Source organism: Amblyomma mixtum, chromosome 1 (assembly GCF_055824585.1).
Source record: "Amblyomma mixtum isolate Tamu chromosome 1, ASM5582458v1, whole genome shotgun sequence".
In the NCBI taxonomy this organism is placed as follows: Eukaryota; Metazoa; Arthropoda; class Arachnida; order Ixodida; family Ixodidae; genus Amblyomma; species Amblyomma mixtum.
The window spans coordinates 326560441-326578282 of NC_143012.1; the positions used below are offsets into that span (position 1 = coordinate 326560441).

A 17842-nucleotide genomic window follows, 5' to 3' on the forward strand; every position below is an offset into this window, starting at 1 on the left:
GTTTGGTGAAGTTACGCTTTCGACTACGTTATGGTCCCTGTTTCTATAAGCAATGTTCCTCACGACGCTCGAAGAATATTACGTCTCAGGACTTTCATGCACTCATGCGACAGTTTTAATGATTGGCGTATCATGCAATTCTGTTTTCTTATCACAATGTTCACGCTACCACGAAAGCGCACGAATACATTGCAGTTGTACTGAACTTGTACTGAAGTTGTTTGTGCATAAGCACGAAGCAGCATGGAAGTTGCCTACTGCAGTGCAATTCTGTGCATGCGTCAAGAGAAAAGAGCTGAATGACGCGCGAGTTCACATCTCGCACAGACTTCGAACGCTTCTCAAGCTGGACCATTTAGATGCTGAATGTGCATTGTTATCCCCTTTTCTTTACTAGAGTGATTTCACTGCGCATGTTGAAGAACGCTCCTCTCTTCTCCGTTGTATATGACCCGGTTCTCAAAGCTGGCGCTACCGGCTTACTTCGAAATGGAGGTTAGCTTACGGCTGCACTATAAACTAGGAACCCGCTCAGCAAGGAGACACCGCCTGGTTTGCAAGTGCGCTTAATCGCTACCGCAACTTTACAGCGTCTGCCAAACTAAACAGCATTAGTTTCTTTTCAGTCGTCACCTTTTATTCTCGGTGTCCATTGGAAAGCGGTCGAAAGGCAAACAAGGCCATCATCGGAATGTTCACTGCCATCCACTCGAGAACAAGGTTCAGTTGTCATCACGATGGCAGAGGTTTTCGTTACCCGAATTTTGTTGCGTTTTGCTTTGCTTTAGGGGTTTAACGTCCCAAAGCGACTCAGGCTATGAAAGACGCCGTAGCGGAAGGCTCCGGTTAATTTGAACCACACGGGGTTCTTTAATGCGCACTGACGTCGCACAGTGCACGGGCCTCTGACATATTGCCTCCATTGAAATGCGACCGCCGCGGCTGACATCGAACCCTCGTCTTTCGGATCAGCTGCCGACGTTCATAAACACTGAGCCACCACGGCGGCTGCGTTACACGAATTAGAATCTCTCAAGCGTTGCAGGGGAAAACACTTTAACAGCGGGCCTGGTCAGTCTAAGCACCAAGTCCGTGTGAATAAGGTTCACCTCGTGCCAAGTATAACTGTCGAGACAGCGCACCTACCGAGTATGACACAAAGAAGTATAGGACAATCAGCCAATGAATTAAAGCATAAGCGAAAGCACTACTTGACCTAGCGGCCCTGACAAGTTATTCTGCACGAGGAGCAACCGCTTTTTCTAGCAGGTCACAGGGCAGTGAAGTTCGCGCGGCTGGGTCAACAACCTAGATCGGTGTCATAAGGCTGCCTATGTGGAATTGGCTGTTTGATTAGCAAGCGCCCTGTCTGTCCCGATCGCAAAGGCAATGACTCGAAGAACAAGTTGGCGCCAAGTTCGTCGACCTGAGTAAACAAAAGAGCATTGGTGACATTCCTGTACGTGGAGAATAAGACTTGCTGTGCCCTCATCCGAGCCGTCTCGGCAAATAGTGGCCTTTTTTGACCTGCCTGGAGCGATATATGGGACATGCGACTGACTGCGAGGCAGTGGCAGTTCAAAGAAGGGGGCCAAAGATGGAACGAGTCACGACAGGAATTCAGGAACGCAGTATTTGCTTGTTCGTCTAACTCTGTGTCAACAAGGCCGTCAGACGTATAGATGACAGGGGTTGCCTTCGAGCACAGACGAACCGATGTTTCCCAGTATTGGAATCGCATCGATGCATTATTCATCACAACATATTTTCAAGGTGCGCGGCAGAAATTCTACAACGATATACTGTCCATGTTTTCTTTCTCGTCGCGCTGGGGTTGGACGCTCGGCCTGTCTGATAGTTCTAATCTTGGACTTCGCATTGTCATGACGGTGTCATCTGCGAAAATCAGAACGTTTATTTTGTCACATGGTTACAAATAAGGGTGGTCATTCGTCATCCCAACACGTTACAAAGCACTGTAAGAAAACTTCCCATATCGACTCAGTGTTATAGCATGATAGCCCTTCGCTGTAACTGAACAAAATGAATCATTTTTGTCAACTTTTACAACGCCCGGGTCTGCAATCTACGAAAACAAAAATTATAAAGCTGTCCTGAGTCAACTTTTAACGCTCAACGATTATTTGTGCCTGCAGTTCTTTGTAATTATTTTCCTTCGTTAAGAACATGCCAGTTTCCAGTAGGTGGTCGTACATTATGTGAACACTCTGCACAGTCACTTTTCTTGAACACATAAAACTCACTGTATATTAAGGTTAGACTCTCGCAGTGGCGAGTTACCCGCATCAACAATCGTAAAATTCTCGTATAAAGTTAGTAGAGCTCATTAAAGCGTGACAATGTTGACTTGATTCTCTTCAGAATGCAACAAATGAAAAAAGACAATGCCTCTGATGGACCAGTGGTCGGCGGGTCTTACGTTTTCAACGTATAAGTCTGACGGCAACAACAGACTTTGATGAACAGAAACATATCGCGACAAACACGTTGCGTTGCTCGCATAAGAATGTATGAAAGCATAACGAGCACGTCACGTCAATGGTAGGTGGAAATGATATAAACTAGAATCTGCAGGTACGCATCGGCCGTCCACAGAGCACAAACCTTCAAGTGCCCAAAGAGGGGCCATCAACGTTTGCGCAGGGCACTGTGGCGCATGTTTTCAGGACAAGATTTCAAGCTAATGAGAAATACATACGTTCTCACGCACACATCAGGCACACTTAAGACGCACGCCCTCGGCGCACAGTCGAAAACCGTCGGTGACTTCGAGCACAGTTAGTCCTTCTTTGCTCCCTGGATTGTACAGAAGTCCAAGTTATTGTTCGAAGCGTAGGCAGTGATGTAGAAGTTAATGAACAGTACCAGCCCCAGCGTTCCTTGTGCTGCAGCCAGGACAGTGAGCACCATCGGGTAACCACAGTCATAGAAGATCGGTATCGACACATGGAGGGTGAGAAAGACGAACTGGAAGATCTGAAGCCGGGTCAGGTACTTCTTCCACCAAAGGTATTTCTGAATCGCAGGACCGAGGGCAGAGAGAAAGTAGTAGGAATACATGATGATGTGGATGAAGGAATTGAAGCAGATACCCATCAGCACCTGACCGTCGCATCCGAAATTGACCCACACACAACCACTAAACACCACAAGGAAATGATGTAGCACGTGCAGCACGGTAATGTGGGAAAACTTCTTCCTCGCCAGGAAGAAGAACGTGTCGAAGAAATCAGCGATGCGCACGAAGAGGTACCACCAGGTCAGGTTGAGGATGGCCATGGCGTTCTCGTCTCGGGAATAGCTGACTCCCTGGCAGAACACGTTGTAGCCCCCACCGATGTAGGAGCGCCGAATGTATTGGTAGAAGAAAAACGCGTTCGCGATGACCATGGACAAGTTGTAGACCTTGATGAGAGGCTTGACGTCGAACGGCTTGCGGTTCATCATCCATCGCGGACCGCCGAACTTGACTATGTAGATGTAGCCGAAGAGCAGCGGGAACACAAACTTAGGATCGGCGACAAGCGTCCAACCTTCCGTGCGAGGGTCTCGTAAAGAAAGCACGTGCCTGTACAGGTCCACAATCGGGGCCGCCACGCCAGACGCCAGCGACGTCATATTTGTGAAGCACTGCTGTCGCGAGCACGCGACGGTCGAGTTCACGTGAAAATCAACTTTGCGCCTTCTTGAGGTCGCAAGGCGCAAATACACGCGCGGAGCACACGAGCGAGGAAGATTCGGGTCTTCACGCGGCGTCGGAGGCCCGCAGGAGGCGCCGTGTGGCGGGTCGCAATGCGAAGCTGCTGACCACGGCGTTCCTAACAAGTTCGTGCGTGTAGCTCACGGGCCGCGCAATTTTGGGGGAGAGAGGGAGCGGACGTGACTCGGCCCAGCCAGGCGGGGGGCGGGGAAGAGATCGGCGGCGAACTCGCCTAACGGCAGCCCAGTGTCTTATACATCTTCGTGACACACATTTTCTTCCTCTCCCTTCCGGATGGTCTTCACGCTCCCGATACCGGCAGGTCCATTTTCACGGGCGCCGCCCCCACACACCAACCGAAGCGCTGTTAGCGGTGCACTGTCTTGCTTTGTTATAAGCTCCCTCCGGTACCGAGGGGCCAGATTTTCGCATAAATGTCGCTGCGCAGACAGTCTACAACAGATAAGGTGCCCATAGGCGCGTTCACACAGCCCACGTTCTTCGTGTGATGCCAAATATGTCGGCAGTGACGTGCTCAGGTGATGGCGAGGCAAAATGAGTTGTTTGTGTTCCACCCGCTGCATCGACGCGTCGGTGCTGTCAGCTAGTGACAACGTGAGCAAGAGGGCGATGTCTTACTTCCCTCTCTTTCCCCCTCTCCTCATCGCTTGGCCATTCAGCTCTGGACAAGGGAAACTAGCCACTAAACCACTGCCTACCTTTTGTTCTCCTCCCGGTGTGACGCAGCTGGTTCTGGCTAGTCAGTTTCTTCGATTCGGGGCTCCCACCTTCGCCAGAACGTAATAAGGTAGATGTTTGGTTAATAATTATAATGACATTTCTAGTTCGTCTTTCCAGCACAAATGCGGGCCTGCCAAAGCCTCAGAAGGCTTGAGTGGCAGTGCCCGGCAGCAGACGGCATATAAGTCATGCACCGAGCAGACAAGTTACAAAAAAAAAAGAACGGGAGCAAGAAAAATACACACAAAAGGATAGAAAATAAAAGCATGTGAAAACATAGCATCAAAATAGAATACTGGAACTAACAACGTAGTTTCACAGGACAAGCTTTCACTCTCTTTTTGAAATTAGCAGAAAATATTTCTTTGAGTACCGGTTAACAACAGAAGGGACATAGTGTTTTCGAAGACGCCCTCCATTACGGGTTCGCAATCTAGGCACGAGAAAACGATCGCTACATCGCAGATCTTTAACAAGAACATATGGTGCACAAAAATCCTTTGTACAGATGTGTTTAAAAACTGGTGTTTAAGAAAATAGATGAGAAAAGTCAGTTATCCTCGCATGATAAAATGTGGCTATCAAGGCGGTTATCCTCGGGATGACGCCTTTTTTCTGCCCTAAAGTTCAGCCGATTAGCCACGCACGCCTAGGAAGAATTGCGCCCCTCAACCTTGGCAGTGTTCCCGCCGTAAGTGTCTCAAGGGTAAGGGAGTTTGAATTTTCTTCTGTGGCATTCGGCTTGCAGCCTTCGGGCTGCGGCCGTGTATCTGTATTTTTCAGCCAACGTCCGTTCCGGCGGACGCGGTTGTTGCGACGCGCGTCTTTACTCTCTCTTTAACTCTGTCCTCTTATCTTTCAACTCTCTTCTATCTGCACGTGGCAGCGGTGGTGGCTCGGCTGGAGTCAGTTGGCAGGCCCGTGCACTTTTCCTTTTCATTCTTCTCTCAGTCGCAACCAACCAACCTCTTCCAAATACGTAGCGCTCACACGAAGTGCTGCCTGTTTGTCGGCCGCGGCCTGTTTCTTTTGTCCGGTGACGTTGAGGCCAACCTTGGCCCAACAAAAAGTTGTGAAAATAGCCCACAGACTGAGTGGAGTGAATACTCGTTGTTGTTTCAGGCTATCGATCGATTAGGATGGCAGAAGTTGATGCCCAACTTGAGTTTATCCCAGTATGGTGGAACAGGATTAAAACCAAGATCACCAAATTAGAGGAATGGCTAACACGCCTTGAAGAATGTCAGTAAATCACATCAAGCTCGATATTACTACACAGCGATAATGTGAATACCATATTACTGGTAATTACATCGTTGAAGGCGGCAACAGGCGACGCCGATAACAGATTAAACAGATGCACTCTTCTGTTCTTTGCGCTGCCTGTCCGATACCTCGGCACAAGATGAGGATGCTTTTTGTTGCAATGTGCTCCCAATATGCAGAATAAACTATCGGAAAATCCAACATATAATCGGCAGCTATAAGCCTAATGAAAAATCCTGCAACAGTTGTGAAGTTTCGCAAATTCAAGGTCAAGGAAAGGCTCCTTATTCAGGGGTGTAAGTTAAAAAACACCAATTATGCTGATCACGACGATTTCTCGGCACCTATGTGTTGTGCCCGGAAGAAACTGCTGGAATATGCAAAAGAAAAAATTTCACCTTTGAGCTCTGTTATGGTAAATTATTTCTCTACAGTCACTGCTTTATCTGTGATGTTGCCTCTAGTGCTATCATCTAGTCTGACAAATAACTGTGCGGTAATATCAAACAGGATGAATCACTTGACTGTCAATCAGCTTTCCGTGCGAATTCGAGAATTCTCTCGCATGGTGTCGTTCTACTGCGCTGGACATTTTGTTACTCAACTCACCGTCGTATTAAGAAAAAACGGCCGATTGCCTTGCTAGTCTATCTATACTATAAAAGCGCATGTAATTTTAGGTGAACCGTGGCTGTATGATAACGTCAATAAAGCGGAAGTTTTTCCATCTTCCTTTGAAATGTGCGCGTGTGCGTGCGAGTGTGTGTATGTGCGTGGGTATGCGCGTGTGTGACATAGCGCAAACATACGTATGCAAGTGTGAATATGTTATGTGTAGTCATCGAGTGTGTCATGAATAGCATTTTTGAGAATTGTAAATTATGGCGTTTAACTCCCCGAAGCAACACATTTGGCTATAAGGGACGCTGTAGTGGAGGGCTGCGGATTCATTTAGACCGCCTGGGCTTTAAAACATATTTAGACCACTGTTTAAAACTACTGTCAACAAAGGGAACCCAAACTGCTTCGCACATTCCAAGGTTCCACACAAAGACCTCTTTAGTATTTTTTGTTCTTTGCATTTGCTTGCACTGATCTGGGGACCCATTTTTTAGGGCATTAACCAATTCACGTCACAATTAATCAAATGACGTACACAAAACCAATGCAATTTATTCTACGCTGCCCAAAATAGAACTACGTTAAGAAGATTTTTTATCATTATTTCGGAGTGCAAATCATGGTCCTCTAGTGCAAACGGGAGCCCCATATGAACACGCAAAGCCGTGGATGGGTAGCGTTCCAAGGCGATGCACATGCTGCCGCAAGGAAGTGGCAAGTGCTCAATACACGGGCCAGTGCATCTAAATGCTGCGATGCAGTGCCGGGCCTCACGGGTTTCTTGTCACGTCCGAAAAGTTCTCACGCCACACTCTACTGACCGAAGTGACTGAGGCGTCTTTCTGCAATGTTGTGATAACTCGCTGGGTATAACTCGATCGATTTAAAGGGGGTGAGAACGCTCTGCGCCACAACTATTCAGCTCTCGCGAACACAAAACCGCACGCAGAACTCGAGTGCGTACTTACGCTCCTGGCACAGGTGTGTCGGCTGAGGTGCGTCGCCAATCTTATGAGAGGCGGCACCCAGACACACTTCAAGTTCGTAGCGGCGCGAAGGTAAGAAAGGTTTGCAGACGCGTTTACTTCATGCGACGCAAGTTTCAGAGCCAGCTAAATGCGCCACGGAGATGTGAGGGAAGAATGTGACAAGAAACTGTGTGGAGGACACAGAGACGCTATAGTCATCATTTGACGACTTATGCTGACGAGGTTCGTAGTAGGTACCGCATACAGTGTCATACAAAAGTTAGGTTGGCGGATGAGATTTAGAAGTTTGTGTTGATACAGTGGCCGCAGCTGGTGAAGAGAAGGGATATTTGGAGAGGCATTAGAGAGGCCTTTAACCTGCAGCGGGCGTAGTCGACAGGGTCATAACGTCAGTGGAAAGAATCTCACACAGTTAAAAAAAATAGCCGGCGAAAACTTCTTGAGTTCGACCATTTTCACGCGATTTCAAGAAACAGACACGTAGGAACCTTTACTTAAGAACTCTTCTCTCACTAGCCGGAGCACAAATGAACTGCTGCCCTGATTTTAGGTCAACAGTCTTAAGCAAGGGGCCTTTATGACAAACCACGTTCTCTCTTCCAGCCTACCCCACTTCTATCGTGTTACTCTTCCATTTCCTATCCCACTTGCACGTCTGCCGCCTGCTAAGCAAGGTCGACGTCGAACACTTTCTTTGGTCGCTTTTATTTTTCCACTGTAGTGTGATTGAACCCATAGTACTCTCAAATTTCTTGCGCCTCCATCTTTTCTCCCCTGCCCTCCTGGAGCATCCATTTTTATGACCAGCCACCATGCCAACAGGTTACCTCGATCAAATTCTTCACTGCGCAAATTGTGGCATTGCCGAGCCGGACACCTTATGGTTTTGATAATAAACTCTTCTTGTGCACCAAGCGCCTTCTTTTCATTGACTTGGTGACCTCTTCATAGCTGCATGTTGGCATTTTCTCGCTAGTTTGGGCGTTCAGGGGCGCTCGAGTGGACTTGGTGGTTGTGACACAGCGTGTCTGAGCTAGTGTTGGGACTGCCAAAACAACCCATAAATTCTTAGATTAGAAGATCCGACTGCCGAACTGTGAAAAAACGCGCTGTCCGGCTCCGACCCAAGTCTCTTTCCCTCTGTCGTCGTCGTTGTTGTTATAGTACGAGTATGCGAGTGCCTTTCCTCTCTTCAGAACCTCTTCCCCTTGGCACTGTGCTGAATATTTCACAACTCACGCTGACAAATGCGCACGGGTTTAATGCGGCGGTTCCCCAACAATCTCCCTGGACAAAGCACCGCGGCGATGCTCCTCGTCTCATCGTTTTTCATTTCAGCCTTAAAACAAGTTACAGCTACCGGAGATCAGCTTACCGATTTCTCGATCAAATTCTCGAGTGGGGGCGAAAACAATCGGGGAGAGCTGATTCCGTCACCACACTCGCTACATTAGCAACCACCCCAGGCGCATATACGGTCGGGCTACGAACAGTGCCGGCCCGTTGACGGCCGTTCCCGCGAGTAGCGCTTTAATCCCTCCTGCCTCGCCGCCTGCGATAATACTCGCCAAAGCAAGCGGAACCAGGAAAAGGCGCCTTTTATTCTTCGTTTCTTGAGTCAGAGCGTAGTGCCAACCAGGCGGCACGCGATACTACTGGACCGGTATTTTCGCAATCTTGGAAACATGTTTATCAACACACCGGTTCGTTGAGGCGACCTCACAGCAGACGCGCGTGCGCCAAAACAGGGGTGCCCTTCTCTCCGCATGGCGGTAATGACGCACGTCTGCTGCTCACGAGCGCGACCGGATAAGCAATTACACTCGCTCGCCGCACGCCAAACACATTACGCATTATTCGTGGCATCTTCCGGGAAGTGTACTCTCGGCGTTTGGCCCCAATACGAAAGCTAAGCCCGGAATAAGTTAACACCGCTGTTAGGGCTAACAACAAACAGCAGGCTCCTGCCTCTGAAAAGAAATAGATAGAGAAGATGGATTAAGAGAAGGAGGACCGGAAAACTATAGCTCGGCTTGACCCCGGTAGCTGTATTTTCGCTGAAGCTCCGGAGCTGGCTTAGCTTTCGTGATTTCATTACTTATTGCTTTCTGATATGTATTGTTCCCACATTCCACGCGGAAACATCTGGCAGATTGACCGCCATGCGCATTTTATTCATAGCTCTTTGTTCAGGTGCACGTGCAGGCGCGAGAAAAAGTGGGGAGACCACGGTTCCGATGGCAGGAGCGGTTCCGGGGCCGCAGCGCGTCGCTGCTATCTCGAGCCGCGTGCTCGATGCTACAGTGACCCGAGCACGGAGGGAAAAAAACTAGGCGAGAGCTTTACGTCACACGCTCAGCCTCCGCAAGCCATCCTCCTCTGACACCGCTGACCTTTCGAGCAATGGATCTTGGGGAATCTAATTCTTCTTAGTTACCTGACTGTAAGCCATGGCTTGATTAATGGTGTGTTTTAGTGACCGTGCATGCACAGGCGCAGCGCCTGTCCGGCGGAATTCGTACCGAAGTGGTCTCAGGTTCCATGCGCCCGAGGCGCGTCTCAAATTTCAAGCGCATGCGTTGCGATGCGCAGCGAGTGATACTGTAACATGGCTAGGAGCTACCGCGACCTTGTCACGTGAGCTACCGCGGAGCTACCGCGGAGCTACCGGAGCTACCGCGGAGCTACCGGAGCTACCGCGACCTTGTGTCTTTCTCATTATACTTTCCGTTATATTTCTGTTATGAATTTGCTTCAAAAATCTCACGTGATGCTATCTCCTGGTTTTAACCAGATAGCATTAAAGGCACCGTTGTCCAGAAAATCCGGTGTCGGCTTTATTTATTTATTTATTTTCAATACTCTCAAGACCCGGAGGCATTACAGAGAGGAGGGGCATACAAAATCAGAAGTAATTTTCTTGAAAAGTTCGACATCGGTGATGCCAGCGATGAAGGCAGGGAGGTGGTTCCAGTCATTTGCAGTTCGAGGAATATATGAATTCAAGCAAAGGGTGGTTCTACAGTGCGCGATTCTTACCTTAAAACTATGCTCAGTGCGCGAGAATATATGAGATGAAGGAAGCAGTAACTGATTTTTGAGAATAGGGTTAGTGTAATAAATCCGTTGGAAAAGACATAAGCGAAAATATTTACGGCGCAAGGTTGCTTGCTGTTCGTGAGTAAATTGAAACAATAAAGCGGGCGGCGCGGTTCTGAACGGACTCTAAGGTGTTAATTAGAGATACTTGATTAGGATCCCAAATAGAATATGCGTACTCTAGTTTAGGTCTTATTAACGTCCCGTACATACAAATGAAGCTTAATGGAACTTTCTGCAGCTGTGAAATGACGGCGAAAGAAGCCGAGTGTGCAGTTAGCCTGGTTAGATACATAGTTCACGTGCATTTTCCATGAGAGATTGTGAGTTATGTGAACACCAAGATATTTGTACGAGGAAACAGGCGATAACGGAATGTTATTAAGAAGATAGAGAGTGGTGTTATCGTAAATTCAGCTAGAAATACGCATGCGTTTGCACTTAGTAGTGTTAAGCAAGTTTCATAAGCCAATCACTGCACCATGAGGGAATTGTATCCAGGTCCGTCTGCAAGAACGACTGCGTCGGCGTCGGCCTTCTGAGCGAAAACTCACAAGCATGGCTCTGGCAGGTGGTCCCCCGGAGGGCAACCTAGGAGGCAGGTGGGCCACCTAGGTCCCGTGACCTTGCGGCGTCATCACAACCTGCCCACCGTATAGTGAGGAAACTGCCCAGCGTGGAAGGTGGCGGTCAAATTAGTGATTCACTCGGGAAGAACAACCCGGGCCGCACAAGGCCCACCGCTGGGAGCACCTGCCATCACAGGGTAGTGGCGCATCGCTTAGCCACTGCACCACCACGTTAGGAAGGGTATAAGGACTCCCAGGGATCTATGAATGCAAAGCAGATCGCGTCATACCTCAATGGAATAGAAACATCCCCTACGCTTCCCTTGGTTTCTGTGACGGTACACAATATGGATGTCATAAACAAACCTCGCATTTCCCAACCCTTGTCTGCTCAACAGCGTAGTAAAGGCCTCGGTTCTGACAACCTTTATGCCACAGACAGCCTAAAAGGGTTCTCGCAAAGCTTCGGTCCTTTCCTTTCGATCACGGTCAGGTGACACTGGCCGTAATATGGACGTACTACGCTCGCCGCTATGATCGAGGTCGGCGCTGAAAAAAACTATCAAACTTAGGTTACATGCAACATAAATATCCCTGATATATTCCTTTCTGTTGAGCTGGCTTATATTTCTCTATCAAACTCCTGCAGGTCCACCGCTTAAACCTGTTTAGCATCCATTCTGCTTCTACCGAAAATTTCAACTTCACGCTTCCCCAACCTATCGCCCTTCCCGCATCCCACCCTCCTCCCCCACCGGAACTTCCTCCTCGTAACGACGGGCCTACTTAACCCCCACCAGTGATGAACGCTCTGAACAGACGAATACTCTTGTCGAAACCTTGGTTAAGCACCCTGAGGCTCACCCTCCACTGTTTACTTTGTGTTGTCCCGAAAGTACAATACAATAATAATAATAATAATAATAATAATAATAATAATAATAATAATAATAACAATAATCTCTTAAATGGTGCCGTAGGGTATGCGGTCGACACTGGAGGCCGGCAGTAAAAGCTGTCACAAACGACAGCTTGACAGAGCTGCAGGCCCCCATGCACTTGGCAGTGGTACAGTGGCAATGCTTATATGCAAAAAAAGATACTATACACAGTACACCTCCCAGTACACCCTGATAAATAAATTCCATTTTCTAGACAGAACACAACATAAAATTTTGTGATATACGGCATAAATTAATAGATAGAACATAGAACAGAACATACAACTTGATGGATAGAACATAAAATTACCGTGGCTTAAGGCATGAAACAATGACAGATCAATTCTATGAACTAATAAGACCAAAATGCACAGGCGGTTATAGTCTAGTAAGGCAAGAAAAGACAGTCAAGATTACAGTTGACTCGTCAGGAGGAAATAGGATGTATTGGACAGTCACCGCCATATCTCAGTTGGTAGTGCAATGTACGCGAAATTCACAGGTCGTCGGTTTATGTCCCACCAGTGTTATGTGACCACTTGTCATCTACTTTCTAATAAAGCATTTTCAGCCACAAAGTAACTGCACCATTAATGTCCCACTCATAAATACCATGATGTTAAAAAAAACCCTGTTTTTCTTCTTTCTATGACTGTTATCTTCCTTTGTCTGGTTGGCATTAGATTCTGAGCAACTATGCCGGTGCATCTCGTTTACTACAGGAAAGCGAATCCAGCAGCGCAACGAGGACATCGCCTATCTGGTCCTTTTGTCAGTCATTCCTTTCACTGCTAGTTTCTTTTCTCCGTACGGATTTAATAACAGTTACCGCAATTTTATAGATCCTTACTTTTCTAGGGCACCATTCACCACATTCATTCATTTCAACAGCGCTGTAAGGTGAATATTCAGTGGAACGAGTCTGCGTTAGAGATTTCTGTTCTAGCAACGAGGCTTCCGAGATACATCAACCCGTCTTTATCTTTGTCACTGCTTCGTTCCCTTTCTTTTAAACCCGCAGTTCTTCTCAGCAGTGGGCACTCAGTTAAATCATTGACTTCATTAGCGCCTCATTTAGAAAGTAAAGCTTGTTTGCTCATAGTGCACTATCAGGTTGTCATTGCATGCGCATTGTATTAAGAAAAATGACAGATCTCTCCTACTCATGTTTACAAATAGAAAATTATTACGATCTTTGGTTAAAACATTGGAGTGTCCCGTGGGTTTCATTATGTTTCGACATAACGCCCTCAGCAGATCTTCTGCTGTACTGCCTCCTTTATCAAGGCGCGAAACAGAAGACAGCATCGACGAACGTTAAACGTTGTGCAAGACAGCAAACCCCTAAGGACCCTTGCGCTAGTGAGGTTCCCATTTGTCCCCCAGCTGACCACACCGTCGAAAAGCAAAGGCAACTTGAGCGCAACACTCACCTCGATTCTTCAAGGAAGTTGACGTAATGGATATATTGTGCGCTGATACGTTTACGCCCAAGGCCTTTCAGGGTTCCGTCGAGTGCTGAGGAAGAACGACGAGGCTTTGCTTCACTGCAGGCAAAATTTGTTTAGAACGCTATTCGCACTGCGTGCCTTTCCCCTTCGCCTGCCTGTTTCATCTGAATAACAACAACAACAAAAAACACGTGGCGTATTTCCAGCGAGAACTGTCGAAAAAAATTAACGGAAAGGAAATGAGGCTGTGACCTTCCCACTGACTGCAGCGCACTGCGACCAGGAAGCGTTCGTGCAACCTCTCGAAGGCTCCTTTTATATCTCCTCCTCACCGGACGCCAGTGATCACATGGTCAAGCCATGCAGTTTCTTACTATTACCTAGAGGGAAAGCTGGCGCCCCTTCTATGGGAGTTTGCATGGAGCCCCCTCAAGGCCACTGCAGCCACCATGGGCGCTCAAAGCATCATGGGCCGATGAGCTACCGATTGCAGAACTACAACTTTTGGCCAAAAAAAATAAAGGAAAAATAAACATCGTTCAATAATCAAGAACACCTAACATTTAATATCCTGTCTATAAATTGCAACAAACGACCAGAGAAGCATGTAAATGCAAAGTTTGCCAAAAATAAGAGATGGCTTGATCTCCTATTGACTAAGTATTGCACACTACAGAAACTAATATTTCGCGCTTAACAGGCACACTTAAAAAAAAAAAAACACGTCGTTGCATAAACACTGTGAGATGTTTTTTTATTGGGATTACGGAAAAGTATTGGCGTCGTGTGCTGTTGCGTTTTCGCTACTGTGGTTACTGCGCACTACGTTCGCGCCGAAGTCGTCTGCGCGCGGGGCGCGCCATTTGACGGCTCTTCTTTGAAACAGCACGTATGCGCGCAAACACAGAGAACAGCGTTTTCGGAATAAAACATCGCTGTAACGCCACTCTGTGGTCCCGAAAAAATTTGACTGTACCGCACAAGGTAGCTCTACGGCCCATGATGCTTTGAGCGTCTATGGTACGTAGCTGAAGTGCAGCGCCGCCAGCTTTCCCTCTAGGTAATATAAACTGTACGGGTCAAGCCCACCGACGGTGGACGAGGGGGTGGTCATCAAGTAGGCCATCAATGTTCACTACACACGCATTCGACCACACCTAACTTAACTTACGCTGCCGCATCCGTCCCTCACGATCAGAGAAACTCGCGTCCCCCTCCCAGTACCTAGGCCCCCTGGTTGACGGACCCCAGGAGGAGTCCGTATCAGCCAACTGGTCGCCCATAAACAGGGGCAGACGTGTTTGCTCACCTGAGTCGCCGTTAGCTGAGCCAGGTATATCGGGGGCCAATTTTTTGGCTCATTTCAGTGAAACCATGGGGCAGCCTTCTCACGATTCCGGAATCGGGATATGCTGCGGCCGTGCCGATTACTGATAGCGCGATTGCGCCACTTACCCCAACAGAAGTGCTTCGGACAAAAAAGTGCGCACCTATTGCGGCCGCATGTTTGCGCTCCTGACCTAATAAGGCTACAACGATCTCCCGTGTATTCGGGCTGATTTCAATAAACGAATGCGACGGTTTCTCACGTGGCTTCCCCTCGTCCATAATAGATCTTTATAATCAACAAGTGATCTTTACAAAAAAGAATTTCTCTGGCGCTCCACGCCCGCTTTAATTCCCCCTCAGCCTGGATGTAACCTTCCCGGCTGTCTAACTCGCCTTGAGGATTGAAAGCGTGAACTGATGGGCGAGTTGGTTATGCATGGTATAATAGAAACAGCGCAAGGCCCAAGGAAACGGACAACACAGCGCTGAACTAAGAACTGACGTTTATTTGGCACGCTGTGCGTAAAAGTAACTTTGGGCACCAAATTTGAAAACACCGCAAAGAGCGCATTTATGCGCCCGGATCCCTGCAAGACAACACAAGCTAAGAAGTGTAATTCAGGAAGCGATATTCTTATTTTTATAAAGATACAAATGGGGCATTTACACAGGAATCGCCGTACTTTTTGATATTCGAGGATTCAATAATTTCACGACACAGCTGGTCTTTGTTCCTTGCAACAACTCGGCAATATTCTAACTGTGGGGAGCTATCGCACTCACGGCAATACATGCTGATGTTACGAGACTCTTTGTTATCGACATTTTTATGGTGCTGCCTGAGCCTATCATTTAAGCATTGTCCTGTATGGCCAATATAAAACCTGTTACAGGTGAGAGGAATGGTTTACATCACATTTTTTGACACTTCACAAATTGGCACGCATGATTTTTTGGGCAGTCGGGGATAGTTTTCCCTGCATTGTTGAACGCATACACAAGCTTGATAACTTAACGGGGGCCGAAAAAACAACATCCGCTCCGACTCTTTCTCCAACACTTTTCAAATTATGTGATATCTTGTGGATATAGCGAATGGCTGCTACTCTCTTTCTTGTTTGACATTCAGGACTGGGGAAGCATTCCATTTCAACACATCAAATTCACGTATATAGAGTGGGAAGGCCGATTTTTTTTTTTTTTTTCAGAAGAAGGAAATATGCATAGGTTCCTGTATTGCTCCACTTTTCAGTGATTTCTTTTTAGCAGTGCATGATCGAGAACTAAATAACTGCTTAAAGGGCCCAGTTGTAGCGGCAGTTTGTCGCTTCGTAGATGACTATCTTGTTTTGCTCACCTGTGACCTCGAGGCTTTTAGTAGGGAAGTGTCTAAAGTTTGTGGTGCATTTTCTGATGTTCTTGCCCCTTTGCATGTTGCTCATGAATCATGAAGTTCCTGTAAAGGGCACTATCAGTTTCCTAGACTTGAGCCTGTAGTTTTCTCATCGCAGTGTGTGCTGGTCTTTCGAGCCTAAAGGTAATAAACGGTTGCTATCATACAATTCCTCGCACTCGAAGCTTGTTAAAAGAGGAATTGTCATGTCAAGCTTCAGGAGTGCACTTACTAAATCCTATCTACATAAAATCGAACGTAGTTTTAGTAACCAGGTGGGCAGGCTGACTGCTTTCGGCTATCCACTTCATGTGCTTTCATCTGTGGCCGATGTGTTGAAGAAATTGAAATGCTCCCCCAGTCCTGAATGTCAAACAAGAAAGCGAGTAGCAGCCATTCCCTATATCCGCAAGATACCACAAAATTTGAAAAGTGTTGGAAAAACAGTCGGAGCGGATGCTATTTTTTTTGGCCCCCGTTAAGTTATCAAGCTTGTGCATGTGTGTCAACAAGCCAGAGAAAATTACCCCCGTTGCCCGAAACAACATGAGTGCAAATTCGTGAAGTGTCAAGACAATGTTGCGTATTCCATTCCTCTCACTTGTAACAGTTTTTATATTGGCCAGGCAGGACAATGCTTAAATGGTAGGCTCAGGCAGCACCGTAACAATGTCGATAACAAGGAATCTCATAACCCCAGCATGCATTGCCGTGAGTGCGATTGCTCCCCACAGTTCGAATATTGCTGAGTTGTTGCTAGGAACAAAGACCAACTGTGTCGTGAAATAATCGAGGCGTCGAATGTCAAGACGTACGGTTATTAGTGTGTAAGTGCCCCATCAGTATCTTTATCACAAAAAGAATTTCGCTTCCTGAATTGCATATCTTAGCTTGTGTCGTCTTGCAGGGAACCGGGCGCATAAATGCGCTTTTCGATATTTTCTATTATGGTGACAAAATGTATTTATACGCACAGCGTTCCAAATAAATGTCAGTTGTTAATTCAGCGCTGTGTTGTCTGTTTCCTCCTTTCCGCTGCTCTCTTCTTAGGCCTTGGGCATTGCGCTATTTCAATTATACCTCGCCTTGAGGAGGTCGCGCTGTAAAGAATTCGAATGGGCGTTATACTGACTCCCGCGGTCAGGGCATTTCGGATATCCAGGTCGCAGGCCCCTCCACTATAACGTCCCTTCTGCCCGGCTCCTCCCATGGAGGCAACTTTTCGTCACTTTCTGAGAACTTGCCCCCATTTTGAGGCTGTGCACGAACGACATCTACGTAGCCAGGGCTGCTACCCAAGCCACATGTCAGACATACGCATGCAGACTCACAGGCCTCAGCATCGAGCTCAGATAGCATTCGTCAACGAAACCAGCCTGTAACTTTTTAAGGAAAGAGAACGTTACCTTTTCCTTCAATTTATGCCAAACGGTAAATTCGCGCAATAAAGAATAAAGGCTATGCTTCTCCAGATACCTATGAACACGATTCCTAAGTGTCTCGCTTCGCTTGGGACGTGTTTTCCAGCCCAGTGCGGTCGCGTTTGATATCGCGACCGCGAAAACCGCGCGAGCACGGCTGCGCACCGATGAACTCGCACGCAGCCGAAGGAAAGATGAAAATATAGTACACGGCCAGCAAAAGGTGAACTACGCTTTCTGTGGTGTAAGAACGCGAGCTGATGAAATATCAGGTTCCCGCAATAGCTCATTTGACAGGGTA

The 17842-nt window shown here is 47.4% G+C and overlaps 1 pseudogene; it reads right to left on the bottom strand.

Annotated features, from left to right (window-relative positions):
• Window positions 1-1878: 1878 nt before the first annotated feature.
• LOC149372806 (very long chain fatty acid elongase AAEL008004 pseudogene) lies at window positions 1879-4048 on the bottom strand (annotated as a pseudogene).
• Window positions 4049-17842: the final 13794 nt, after the last annotated feature.